Below are 13876 nucleotides of genomic sequence, written 5' to 3'. Positions count from 1 at the left end.
CATAATGGATAAAATAATTTCGTTCATTTGTAAGGACATGAGACTGATCAGTATCGCGGATGGGGCAGGCTTCAGGGAGTTCTGTCAAGCAATGGATCCGAGGTTTGATTATTTATCGTTTCATGTCAAGGAAAAGTTCCATGTTTACCACAGCACAGCTCCCTCGGAGCATTCAATGTCAGTTCTATATGCCTCATAGACAACATGCGCCACCAGTTGTTTGGATAGTTCGAATATTCATGTATTTTTTAGAGGGAATATTTGAACGTCATTTTTGAGCAATTTTGACAGGCCTAGTAAGCAGTACACATAAAAAAAAATATGAACATTAGAAACGCTGTACATACCAGATACGTCGTAATAACTAGTCATAAACACATCCACAGCTGTAAATCCCAGTTTAGTTAGAAAGGTAAGGGTCCACTGAATGACATCTCATGGAGCACGTTTGGTCCAACGAAACAATAACGTTGTAATATGGATCATAATTCCTTTGTTTACGTTTCAGTTCTTCAGCGACAGAACTGTTTGCGTCCGTTATGGAATAACTCACTGTCGGAAACTGTGTCTTGGTAGTAAAAAAAACAGCATGGTTTTGCAGCGTACAGTCTCACAAACAGAATGAGACGATCCACCGGAAAAAAGAATGAATGAAAGTTAGGCGAAAGATAGTATATTTGAAATTTGGCGCTCCCTTGTGACGCGCTCTGATGCACCCGTCAGCCGATGAAGGCGGAACTTATAGAGATCGCCTTTGTCTTTGTTTATTTTTCAACAGTTTTTATATATGTGAGAGTGTGTTTTATGTTGAATGTGAATGTATCTGCATGATTACCATCTGTTTGAGTGCAAATCAGCCCAAATCAGCTCGCTATTACTGCATTAACACGACTATCGAAGTGAACGCGTCTATTTGAATAGAGAGAGTGGATTATTGACTTTATGGCACATTTGTGTTATTACCATCTGTATAAGTGGCCATCAGCACATTAGCACTTATTTGCATCGTAATGCATTGTAAATGCTGCATTTCTAGCAATCTCAGGATCTTCTGTAATTGGCAAACAAAGTTAGATCTTTTTTATTTTTTTATTGTTCTTATTTTTCTTACTCAAATTATTCTTATTGTATTTTTCAAGTGCTAAAGTAAATCACTTATATGATGTCTAAGTTTCTGTCTGGTGTTTTATAATTGAAAAAAACTATGCAGTGGTATGTTTACTGACTAAATAGTTTGTAGAAGCCTTCAATACTATTGTGAAATATATTTTCTTATATTTGGGGGATGGGGGGTCTAGACATTGTCTCAGAAAAATGTTTGTAGGAGTCTCATTTTTCATGATATCTTATTCAGATTTGAAATATAAACTCATGAGACATGTGGGTTTCAACATATTACTTTTCTAAATTGCTCCAGGACTCATTTTATGTATTTCTATATCAAGTAAAAAAATATTTAAGAGTGGTAAAAAAAAAAATATTTAAGAGTGGTAAAAAAAAAAATTCAAGGCACTTCAATGTCTATAACTTTTAATATTTTTGAGCATTATCAAATCTGGTTGATAAAAAGTAAAGCCCAAAGTGTCTTCTTTCCAAAGACCGCAAAAGTATGTTTGTATGTAACACACTGAAGTAGGAAGCTGTTACAGTTATAAGTTAAGTAAAGGCACTTTCAGCTGTGAGTCCCATAATGGGGGGTGCTGGCTAACAGGTTAAATAGTCAAGTCAAGTCAAGTCATCTTTATATATATAGCGCTTTAAACAAAATAAATTGTGTCAAAGCAACTGAACAACATTCATTAGGAAAACAGTGTGTCAATAATGCAAAATGATAGTTAAAGGCAGTTCATCATTGAATTCAGTGATGTCATCTCTGTTCCGTTAAATAGTGTCTGTGCATTTATTTGCAATCAAGTCAATGATATCGCTGTAGATGAAGTGACCCCAACTAAGCAAGTCAGTGGTGACAGCGGCAAGGAACCGAAACTCCATCGGTGACAGAATGGAGAAAAAAACCTTGGGAGAAACCAGGCTCAGTTTAAATAAATAGACAGTTAAGAATAATTAACCAAACACAGATAAATGAACAGCGCTCTCTTCCTCCCTCAATACCCATGGCTGAAGTGGCTGAACCCCCAGTTGCTCCCTTGGTGCTGGATATATTGCCACCCACTGCTCCGGGTGTGTGTTCACGATGTGTTCACGATGTGTTCACTTCTCACTGCTGTGTGTGTGCACTTGGATGGGTTAAATGTAGAGCACCAGTTCCGAGTATGGGTTACCATACTTGGCAAATGTCATGACTTTCACTTTCATTTCTCGACTTTCAATTGCATATGGATTGTGAATTTTCAAAAGACCTTCGATCTTAGTTTACATTGCATGGCTAGGATGAAAAATACTTCAGTTTGACTGTCTTTGCATGTCATTATGTCTAATCTTTTATAATCTCGATTTAGATCAGTGGTATAAGGTTCTTTTTCACATCTCTGACCTCCAGTTCCTATGGTTTAATTATCTTGGTGAGCTGATGAAGCTCTTTGTAAGTTAAGGTATATGTCTTTCAACTTCTGGTCCATGAAAATCACCTAATGCTTACAGGAAAATTGTTTGTAGTATATTTCAGAAGACACTTTCCTCTATAACCTAAGAAATTCTAATCTGGTTAGACTGGTTTGGTTAGAATGGAGAGGTGGAGGGAGAGAAAGAGAGGGAGAGAGAGAACAGAACTATGTGCAAAAGTTAATGGAAGTTGAAAGCAAAGTAAGACCAAAAAAAAAGACAAAATTAAACAGAACATATACATAATATTATAAATATAAGTAAACACTACATTCAAATACCTCAAATATCTTTAACAGACATACTATTTTAGTTGATGTACACATTAATTGCCCACATTCTTCTGTATTTATGTTGACAGTCATTGCCCCGATTTTTCATGCGAAAACATAAAAAGCCTTTGGCAACAGATGTGCCTGTTCTGCAATCCAAACACTGTTTAAACAGAAAGCATCTCAAATATTTACAGAGTAACTATTTCCTTGATCTGTTTTCATGTTTGACGATTTGGGCACGTTTGCGGAAGGTTTGAAATCTCTGAATAATAATAGTATTCCGTATACCAACATTGCTATAACATGAATAAATTATGCAGATTACAGATACTTCTGTTTATATTGTCGCTAAGAGATTTAAGTTATTTGAAAAGTATTTGTCATTTGATAATTGAAAGCTTGACTTTGGTTCAGCTTAAAGTATTATTATTTGGTTGTCACCATCACAGTTTCAGCAGTTTTGTGTGTTAAAGGATGATGTCAAAACACATAATGTACTAAACATCTACATGTATTATCTTCTTGCAGGACCATACAGACACATTGGGGCTGTAGACAACCACTTGTATCACCTGACAGGCTGGCATTAACTTTCAGCCAGTGTTCAGAAAAATACAAATATTTGTAGAAATATGTAAATAATAAATATAATACAGTACACACAATTAATTCAATATTCTTATAACCAAAAAGTGAAAAAAGACTTCATAGTATGTAAAATTAATCTATTCCTGCAATAATCAATGCAGGATTACTGTAGTCTAATTTCTAACTGTAGAGGGTTCTTAAATGCATGACACATTTAATAGCAATGTTTTCTATTTTATTTTTTTATATCTTATAATTATTAGATCAATTTGTTTAAAATATATAAGAAGTTCCAAAAGTCAATTCAAACCAAAAAGGTTCTCATTTCTGAAATGCTTCAAATGACATGTGACTTTCTGTACTATACACTTTGTACAGTGTTGGAAACTGCTCCAGAAATTTAGAACTAATCCCCTTAAGAAAAGTACATACTTTAAACTTAAAAAAACAGTTTAAAGCATCTAAAAACAATTGCAGCATTAAGTTAAATGATGTTGTAAATATCCTAATAAAAATAATAAGATAAAGATAAAAATAGCCTAAACATTTGCAAAATCAAATGTTCAATAGTGTAAAAATGACTGAAATCGTACTTAAGTTAAAGTATTGGTATTGAGACAAAGTCCTTTGACAAATATAATTTTGTGAAGTCTGATTCATGTGTTTAACTGAAATTTCATTGCCACATAGCTCTTGTACACAGATGCTGAACCCAGTATCCTTAAAAGTGAATATGATAATTGTGTTAAATTCAGCAGCATCAGCATTGTTTTTTTTATATATATATATATATATATATATATATATATATATATATATATATATATATATATATATATATATATATATATATATATATATATATATAATACTTGATTATAATCCTTTAAAATCTGATCACCAATCATGTTTGAATTAAGTCCTTCTTCTAATGTGATTCAAACTTAATTAAAACATCGTTTTGGTTCAACTGTAGTAACCAAAGACACATCTAATTACTTGAATGATTATGAGAACTGTTACATGAATAAATTGCATTTCAAATTTGATTCAGTTTTATTGGTAAAAATGTACAATGTATATGAACATAGTTTTAAATGTAGCTTAGTAAAACAGACAAAAATATTGCATATGTTCCTAAGAAAATAGATTTATGCCACATCATCAGTGAAATGTAGATTTGGAAGGTTTAATTCAGGACGTCTCACCTTGAAGTTTAATTTATAGTCTTATTTGAGATTTCGCACCTTACAATGCAATTCACAAAAAATATAAAAGTAATTTGAGCAGAAATGTAGAAAAATGTGAGTGCTAGCCATTTTCCTCAATATTATACTATTATATTAAGGTTTTGAAAGTTAAAAAAAAGAAGTTATTTTAACTTGTTTTATGTGTCTGGTCATTAATTAAACTGAGAAGTTAAATAGAAATCAGTACAGTGTTACAAAGGTAAAAGCAGGAGGGCAAGTAAGACAGGTTTTCGTCATCTCAATTTTCGCTCTATTGATATTACTGTAAGTTATGTGAAAACACCACCTCCTAAAAATCAGTATAAATAGTGACAATATCTGTCATTTGTTTCAAAAACTTCAAGAGGGTGTTTAGATCATTGTATTTGGAAGCATCACAAAATCCGTTGGATATTCTGGTAAGATTAATTGCCTTTTAACAAATCAAAGTCAATCATTTTTATTTTTTGTAGTTGTGCTTAATCAGTATTAATGATGGAAAAAAAAAAGTTACATTAAAAATATACTGTGATTGGTGCCATAGGTGTTTCAGAATGTTTTTTCTTTTTTTTTTTCTTAAAAAATCACATAGTGAAAACACAAAAAATGGGGAAACCTGCCCCATTATATGTGTTAGCAGCACTGCTGTCTCTTCTTGCAAGTAAGTCTGAAATTTACTTTATAAATCCTATTAATAAACTGTTAAAGTTGAAGTAATCTGCATTTTAACTTCAAATTCTAATTTGTGAATGATTAAATCAATTAAGTAATTGATGATGATGATGACATTGAGAAATATGTATAACATTATTCATAACAAAATGTCCTCCATTTAATGTAATTAAAAATATATATATTTATTGTTTTAAAATCGAATTGTTAATAAAGAATTATGTGAGTTTAAATAATAAAATAATCATTGAATAATAAAATCTGACACACAATTCTCTGTTCTCCTCCAGGTAAAGTGACTGACGCACAAGGTAATTACAAGATAATAATTAGTGGCTTTTTCTCACCTTTTCTTCTTCTTCTATACAAGTTTTGACATCAAACCAGTCCTGCAATGTTGGGGCTGAAATGGTAGAGCATTGTGTTCGCAGCACAAGGTTGTGGGTTTGATTCCCAGGGCACACATGTTAGATAAAAACTGTTAGCCTGAATGCACAGCGTTTGCTAAATGCATAAATTTAAATGCGTAAATAAGAAATTGGACGTTTGATGTTTGTCTTAAGAAGGGGTCTGAGCGATAGTATCTCTAGATAAGATTTTCCTACAGGATTAGGACCTACTGATTTCCTAGTCATGCCACCGAGTAATAAAGGGTAACCTGTTAATGTCAGGGATACGTGGGACTCAGATGCAGGTAACAGAGTTTATTAGCCCACACTGGGCAAACAGGGAAAAAAAAAAACAGAAGAATGGCTACTCCTCAGAGTAGAGCAAAAGAAATCTATCAGCGGGGACCAGTCCAAGCGTCTTCTGTGACGCAACGTCAGGTCTCATCCACCAGAGCGTCGTTGGGGGACGCAGCGTCAAGTCACACCAAAATCCCTGAAGGAAAGGACAGAGTGCAGAGAGGAGCTGGGGGTCAGGTCTCAGAAGTTCCAAAAGAGAGGTGAGGCAGGGACCGGAGGCAGAACCAGTCTAGACTGACAAGAGCAGTACCCGGGGAAAGAATACAAATCCAAAAACACGACAAGGCAGGACTAGGCAGACAGGTTGAAACAATCACACTCGAAGCACAAAACAATCACACTCGAAGCACAAAACAATCACAACGGTCTGACAAAAGACAGAGCACGAGAGGAACTAAAATAGAGGAGAGCTAATGAGGAAGGAGTGGCTACAGGTGTGACGGAACACAGGGAATTAAGGGTAACGAGTGGGAGGGGGAAGAAACACTGACAGCAGAACACATGAGCTGTCAAAACAAAACCCATGTGTTCTGAGACTAGACACACAGACAACAAGACAAAAATATAGCAACACAGACCTAAGTCATGACAGTACCCCCCCCCTCCAGCTGCGCCACCAGGCGCAACCCGGAGGGTCTCACCTCGTCGCCGGCGGAAGTCCTCAATCAGAGTCTGGTCCAGAATATCCCGAGCCGGAATCCAACTCCTCTCCTCAGGACCGTAGCCCTCCCAGTCCACTAGATACTGGAAACCCCGACCACGACGTCTAGCATCCAAAAGCTTTCTCACAGTGTAAACAGGAGTACCATCCACTAGACGAAGGGGGGGAGGGGGTATGGGGGAAGAGACAATGGGATTAAGGGGGGGATCTAAACACAGGCTTAACCCTGGACACGTGAAAGACAGGGTGAACCCGACCAAGCGTGGGAGGAAGCTTGAGCCGCACTGCCACCGGACTCAGGACCTTGGTGATGCGACATGGCCCAATAAACCTGGGTGCCAACTTACGAGAAGGCTCCCGGATGGGCAGGTCTTTGGTGGAAAGCCATACCTTCTGTCCGCAAAGGTACTGGGGAGCCGGAGTCCGGTGACGGTCAGCCGCCAATTTGATCCGTCTGGAAGCCCGGGCCAAGGCCTCCTCAGCCCTCCTCCAGGTGCGCCGACACCTACGGACAAAGGCCAAGGCAGACGGGACCGCAGCTTCGGGTTCCTGTGCAGGGAAAAGGGGTGGTTGATAGCCAACAGAACATTGAAAAGGAGACATACCCGTAGACGCCACCGGGAGGGAATTGTGGGCATATTCAACCCACGACAACTGCTGACTCCAGGAGCTCGGACTCTGTGATGCTAGGCAGCGGAGAGCACGCTCAAGATCCTGGTTGGCTCGCTCGGCCTGCCCATTGGTCTGGGGGTGGAAACCTGAAGACAGACTCGTAGAGGCCCCGATCTGTCTACAGAACTCTCTCCAAAACTGGGAGACGAATTGTGGTCCTCTGTCGGAGACCACATCAACCGGAAGACCATGGATCCGGAAGACGTGGTCCACGACCACCTGAGCTGTCTCCTTGGCGGAGGGGAGTTTGGGTAAGGGGATAAAATGGGCCGCCTTGGAGAAGCGGTCCACCACCGTCAGAATAACAGTGTTACCCCTCGACGGGGGAAGGCCAGTGACGAAATCAAGGGCCAGATGTGCCCATGGACGAGAGGGAATGGGTAGGGGCTGTAACAGACCAACAGGAGACTGGTTAGAAGTCTTATTCTGAGCACAAACTGAGCAAGCCAACACAAACTGCCTGACATCTTGGGCCATGGATGGCCACCAAAATCGCTGACGGATGGCAGCCAGCGATCTCCGAACCCCTGGATGACAAGCAACTCTGGACTCATGACCCCACCGAAGGACCTCAGGACGCAGCGCAGCCGGTACAAACAACCGACCCCCCGGACACCCCCCTGGGACCTCCCCCTCCCGCACGGCCTCTCTTACCCGTCGTTCGACATCCCAAGAAAGGGACCCCACCACCACCTCTCTGGAGAGAATGGTACTGGGGCTCACCTCCTAACCGGGATTCTCGAACAAACGAGAAAGGGCATCAGGTTTAACATTCTTTGATCCTGGCCGATACGAGAGGGAGAAATTAAACCGCCCAAAAAAAAGTGCCCAGCGGGCCTGGCGGGCATTCAACCTCTTGGCCGAACGGATATACTCCAAATTCCTGTGATCCGTCCAGACCAAGAAGGGCAACGCTGCGCCCTCCAACCAGTGGCGCCACTCCCCCAGGGCCAGCCTGACTGCCAGCAGCTCCCTGTTACCTATGTCATAGTTTCGCTCGGCTGGGCTCAGACGGTGAGAAAAGAAGGCGCAAGGATGCACCTTCCCATCCTTGGGGGACCGCTGGGACAGGACCGCGCCTACCCCGACATCAGAAGCATCCACCTCAACAATGAATTGCCGTTCCGGATCTGGGAGACAAAGAACAGGAGCAGAGATGAAACGGGACTTGAGAGCACCAAAGGCCTCCTGAGCTTGTACATTCCATTTGAACGATACCTTAGGAGAGGTGAGTGCAGTTAAGGGTGCAGCAACCAGGCTAAAGTTCCTGATAAATCGCCTATAGAAGTTGGCGAACCCCAAGAACCGCTGCAACGCCTTCCGTGAGTCAGGGGTTGGCCACTCGGCCACGGCCCTTACCTTAGCGGAATCGGCCTTGATCCCCTCCGTCGAGATAATATGCCCCAGGAACGAAACCGACTTGGCATGGAACACGCACTTCTCTGCCTTGACGTACAGCTGGTTCTCCAGCAGCCGTTGTAGCACCTGACGGACATGTTGAGTGTGGACCTGCAATGAGGGAGAGAAGATGAGAATATCATCAAGGTACACAAAGACAAATCTGTTCACCATGTCTCTCAACACATCGTTCACCAGGGCCTGGAAGACAGCTGGGGCATTAGTAAGCCCAAAGGGTAGGACCCGGTATTCAAAGTGTCCCGTCGGGGTGTTAAATGCTGTCTTCCACTCATCCCCCTCACGTATACGGATCAAGTGGTAGGCATTACGGAGGTCTAGCTTGGTAAAGACCTTGGCTCCCTGTAACAACTCAAAGGCTGATGACATCAAAGGCAGAGGATACCGGTTCTTTACAGTGATGTCATTGAGGCCACGGTAGTCAATGCAGGGTCGCAGGGAGCCATCCTTCTTCTTAACAAAGAAGAACCCAGCCCCAGCAGGTGAGGAAGAGGGCCGGATGAGGCCGGCATTTAAGGAGTCCTGAATATACTTGTACATGGCCTCTCTCTCAGGACTAGACAGGGAATACAAACGACTCTTGGGCGGAGAAGTGCCTGGGAGGAGGTTGATGGCACAGTCATACGGCCGATGAGGAGGCAGGGATGTGGCCCGGGACTTGCTGAAGACCTGACAAAGATCACGGTACCCCTCCGGGACCCCGGCAAGATCACCCTCCTCAACCTGAAAAACAGGAGACACAGAGCCAGGAGACAAAGCAGAACCAAGACAAGACGCAAGACATGACTGACTCCAAGAGAACACAGAATTGCCGGACCAATCCACATGAGGGTTGTGCTGCACCAGCCACGGGTGCCCAAGGACAACAGGAGCACCCGGGGAATCTAGGAGGTACAACTCAATTACCTCACAGTGATTGCCGGACACAGTCAAACTTACAGGGGTAGTGGAATGGGTGATGGAAGAGATGAGGAGACCATTTAGGGAGCGAACAGAAATAGGAGAAGAAAGAGGAATAGTAGGAATACCCCACCGTGCTGCAACAGAGGCATCCAGGAAGTTGCCCTCAGCACCAGAGTCAATAAGTGCAGAACAGGAATGAAAGGAGTCCTTGTGCTGAATCGAGACCTTTAACATGGTACGAGAGATGGGGGAGTCGACATGAGGAGTAGCACCCACCAGGATCCCCCGGACTACTGATGGGCTCTGGCTTTTAACGGGCACTGGATAGCTCGATGGCCCGGCTTCCCGCAGTACAGACACAGGCCCCGAGTCAGACGTTCCTGCTTCTCTTTAGGGGTGAGGCGAAGACGCCCCACTTGCATAGGCTCAGGGTCTGTTGACGGTGACAAGGAGGTGGAAGCACTACTAGGAACGCCCTCCACCAGCATCCAGGGGGACTGAGCACCACGCCGCTGATGTCTACGCTGAAGGCGCCCCTCCACACGGAGGGCCAGATCCACAAGGATGTCAAGACTCTGCGGTAGATCTTGAGTGGCGATCTCATCCTGGATGTCATCATCCAAACCTTCCCGAAACCTTGCACGCAACGCTGCCTCATTCCAGTCACAGGAGGCTGCCAGAGTTCTGAACTGGATGGAGTAATCGGTGACTGATTGCCTGCCCTGGCTCAACCGCGCTAACTGGGCAGCTGCCTCATCGCCCTGAGCAGAGCGGTCAAACAGTTTGATCATCTCTGCCCTGAAGTCCTGGAAAGTGGCACAGAATGGAGCACGGGCATCCCACACAGCTGTTGCCCAGTCCCGGGCCTTTCCTTTCAAGAGGGTGATCACGAATGCGACTTGGGACTCCTCAGTAACATAGCGCCGAGGCTGGAGGGCGAAGACCAGAGAACATTGGGACAGAAAGGCACGGCAGGAGTTAGGGTCCCCATCATATGGCGGTGGACAATTGGCATGGGGTTCAGGCTCAGAACGAGTAGCCGATCTGCTGGCCAAGGCTTCAAGCTGGAGCCTCTGAATCTGGAGATTGAGGTCCGCTACCTGGGCTGTGAGGCCCTCAACCTCCCTAGTGGTGGTGGTCAACTGGCTGGAATGCTGTCCCAGTAGAATGCCTTGTTGACTGACTGCGATTCTTACTTGGTCTGCACCTGCTGAATCCATCGTGGTCAGACCGTTCTGTCAGGGATACGCGGGACTCAGATGCAGGTAACAGAGTTTATTAGCCCACACTGGGCAAACAGGGAAAAAAAAACAGAAGAATGGCTACTCCTCAGAGTAGAGCAAAAGAAATCTATCAGCGGGGACCAGTCCAAGCGTCTTCTGTGATGCAACGTCAGGTCTCATCCACCAGAGCGTCGTTGGGGGACGCAGCGTCAAGTCACACCAAAATCCCTGAAGGAAAGGACAGAGTGCAGAGAGGAGCTGGGGGTCAGGTCTCAGAAGATCCAAAAGAGAGGTGAGGCAGGGACCGGAGGCAGAACCAGTCTAGACTGACAAGAGCAGTACCCGGGGAAAGAATACAAATCCAAAAACACGACAAGGCAGGACTAGGCAGACAGGTTGAAACAATCACACTCGAAGCACAAAACAATCACACTCGAAGCACAAAACAATCACAACGGTCTGACAAAAGACAGAGCACGAGAGGAACTAAAATAGAGGAGAGCTAATGAGGAAGGAGTGGCTACAGGTGTGACGGAACACAGGGAATTAAGGGTAACGAGTGGGAGGGGGAAGAAACACTGACAGCAGAACACATGAGCTGTCAAAACAAAACCCATGTGTTCTGAGACTAGACACAGACAACAAGACAAAAATATAGCAACACAGACCTAAGTCATGACAGTTAAAGGGACAGTGCTCATAGGTAGCAATGGCCACCACTGACTGAAGCTTGACCATCACTTTATGGTCACCTCACTCACAGTTACAGCTTCTATCTCTTTTTGTCTTGAGCAGAATGTAGTTAATTTGGAGGCAGAAATCTCTTTAACAACACATCAAACTTTCAGGTTCTCACACCAACTTTGCTTTAAGGCCAGGTGTTAAGTCAAGCAAGAGCATGGAAATGAATAGAACTATAATGGAACTATAAAAAAATTACTTTGATTAATTCGGTCAAGCATGTTTCCAGATAGAGATTATTTCAACATTATTTCTATTATTTCTGCTTTGCTTGAGAAAACATGAAAAATATAGTTACAGGTTTTATAGTTACATTTTTTGTTTTGTTTTTTGTTTTACATCAAATACAATGTGATTTTTGTAATCAAGTAATTGCCATCAACAGCACATTTTTCTACTTATGAGAGCAGTTATCCTGTCCATGAAATCACCCACATGTCAACAAACCCATGAGAAAGCGGGACGATTCTCTTAAACGACGGAAGAATGCAGGGCATTCGCAGCTTATTTGGACTGCACAACACTGCGAACACTGATGTGTTTCACACCTGGAGCAAAATATACCCTCCCCCGTAACTGACATATCAGAATGGAATGCTGTGAAACAACTTAAAGAATGTAACCAGATTGAAAGGTTTCATTTTTACAATTTATATACAGAAGTGCACAATACAATTAAAATATTAAAAAGCAACATTTGGAAGGATTGATTTGATACTATTTATAAATTAATTAAGATGTATCTTAATAAGCAATGAAATTATTTACCAACATACTTATGTATATTTATAAAATATCATGTTCAAAAAGCAGTCACATGACCATACTGGTTGTACTAGTAAGAACACGAGGTGGTTCAACATATTTAAGTTAGTTAGCAGTCAAAGTTTTGCAGGTTTCAGACCACAGTAGCCAAACCTTAACAAACTGATCGTATGTAGACTAGTTTCCAGTTTATTTGTTGGTAGTTGACATTTTTTCTTCCCCCACCACTTACTGCCCGATAACAAATAAATAAACTTGGCAGCGTGCCAACATGAAACACCAGAGAATCAAAAAACAAAACAAAAAACCTGTTATGTATTCACTACATCAAAATTATTTTAGTTATTAAATACTGCTAAACTTTAAACACACTATGTATTAAATAAAAATAATAATAAGAAGAAATAGGTAATAAAACCATTAAAAATTAAACATGCTTTATAAAAACATTTAAATTAGCTCAAGTCAAAGTGTAATCTAAACTAGTGTTTGGTAATCTTAATAAAAAATAAAAAAAGGCTTTTTAATACAGCTAAGATGACAATTGATGTATTTGATTACAAAATTGTATTTGCTCTCTTTGCTTTGGTAATGATGACAACACACAAATAAATAAATAAATAAATAAATAAATAAATAAATATAAAATAGGCAGATAAAGACAAAATAGTAAAACAAAACAATTTCTTAATTTATTCATACTGCAATACACTGAGCATAGTACTTGTGGCTGAAAATAATCAAGTATGCTTAAAGTATCTGGTAAACGGGGCTTGTATTAAGTTCAGTAGCAGTATATTGTTCTGTAATTGCAGTTTAATCAGCTTAGTTCAACATAAAAAGGTGGCCACAGCACACATTGTTTTGTTTTAATAACTTTCAACTGCCAGTTTAACTCAGAAATTTCTTATGAATGAGAATGTAAATTACAGTGATTAGTTGACTTTAAAAAGTGTGCATATATATCATATTTTAATACATATTGTATATAGAACATATAATTTTTTTTTTTACATTTTACTATATTTCAAAAATTGTATTCTGGCAGCAGTTTCAAAAAAGCCGAACTAGTAAAATGTTTATGTACAAATAACATTACATAATGTACAAAAATAAATGAACTAATAATCTGCAGTCTAATAAAAGTTAAACAAATAATAGAATGATACAGCTTCAGTTGTTTCTAAATATTTGTTGATCTAAATATTACATATTTTATAAGCCTATAGCAATGATATAGTTTATTAGAGCATCATGGTTAGTTATAGATGGTTTCATCGGGCGCACGCGCCTGGACCTAAGTTAACCTCCAGTCTGTGTTGTGTATATCGGTCTGGCTGCAGTGGCTTCTACAAACGCAGTTAACGGCAAGGTGACGAGTAGACTGAAGTTGGGCTCAGGTGGTTGTGCTGTGGGATGTGTT

The sequence above is a fragment of the Carassius auratus genome, chromosome 32 (genome assembly GCF_003368295.1).
Source record: "Carassius auratus strain Wakin chromosome 32, ASM336829v1, whole genome shotgun sequence".
In the NCBI taxonomy this organism is placed as follows: domain Eukaryota; kingdom Metazoa; phylum Chordata; class Actinopteri; order Cypriniformes; family Cyprinidae; genus Carassius; species Carassius auratus.
Note: the sequence above shows the minus strand (reverse complement) of the source record.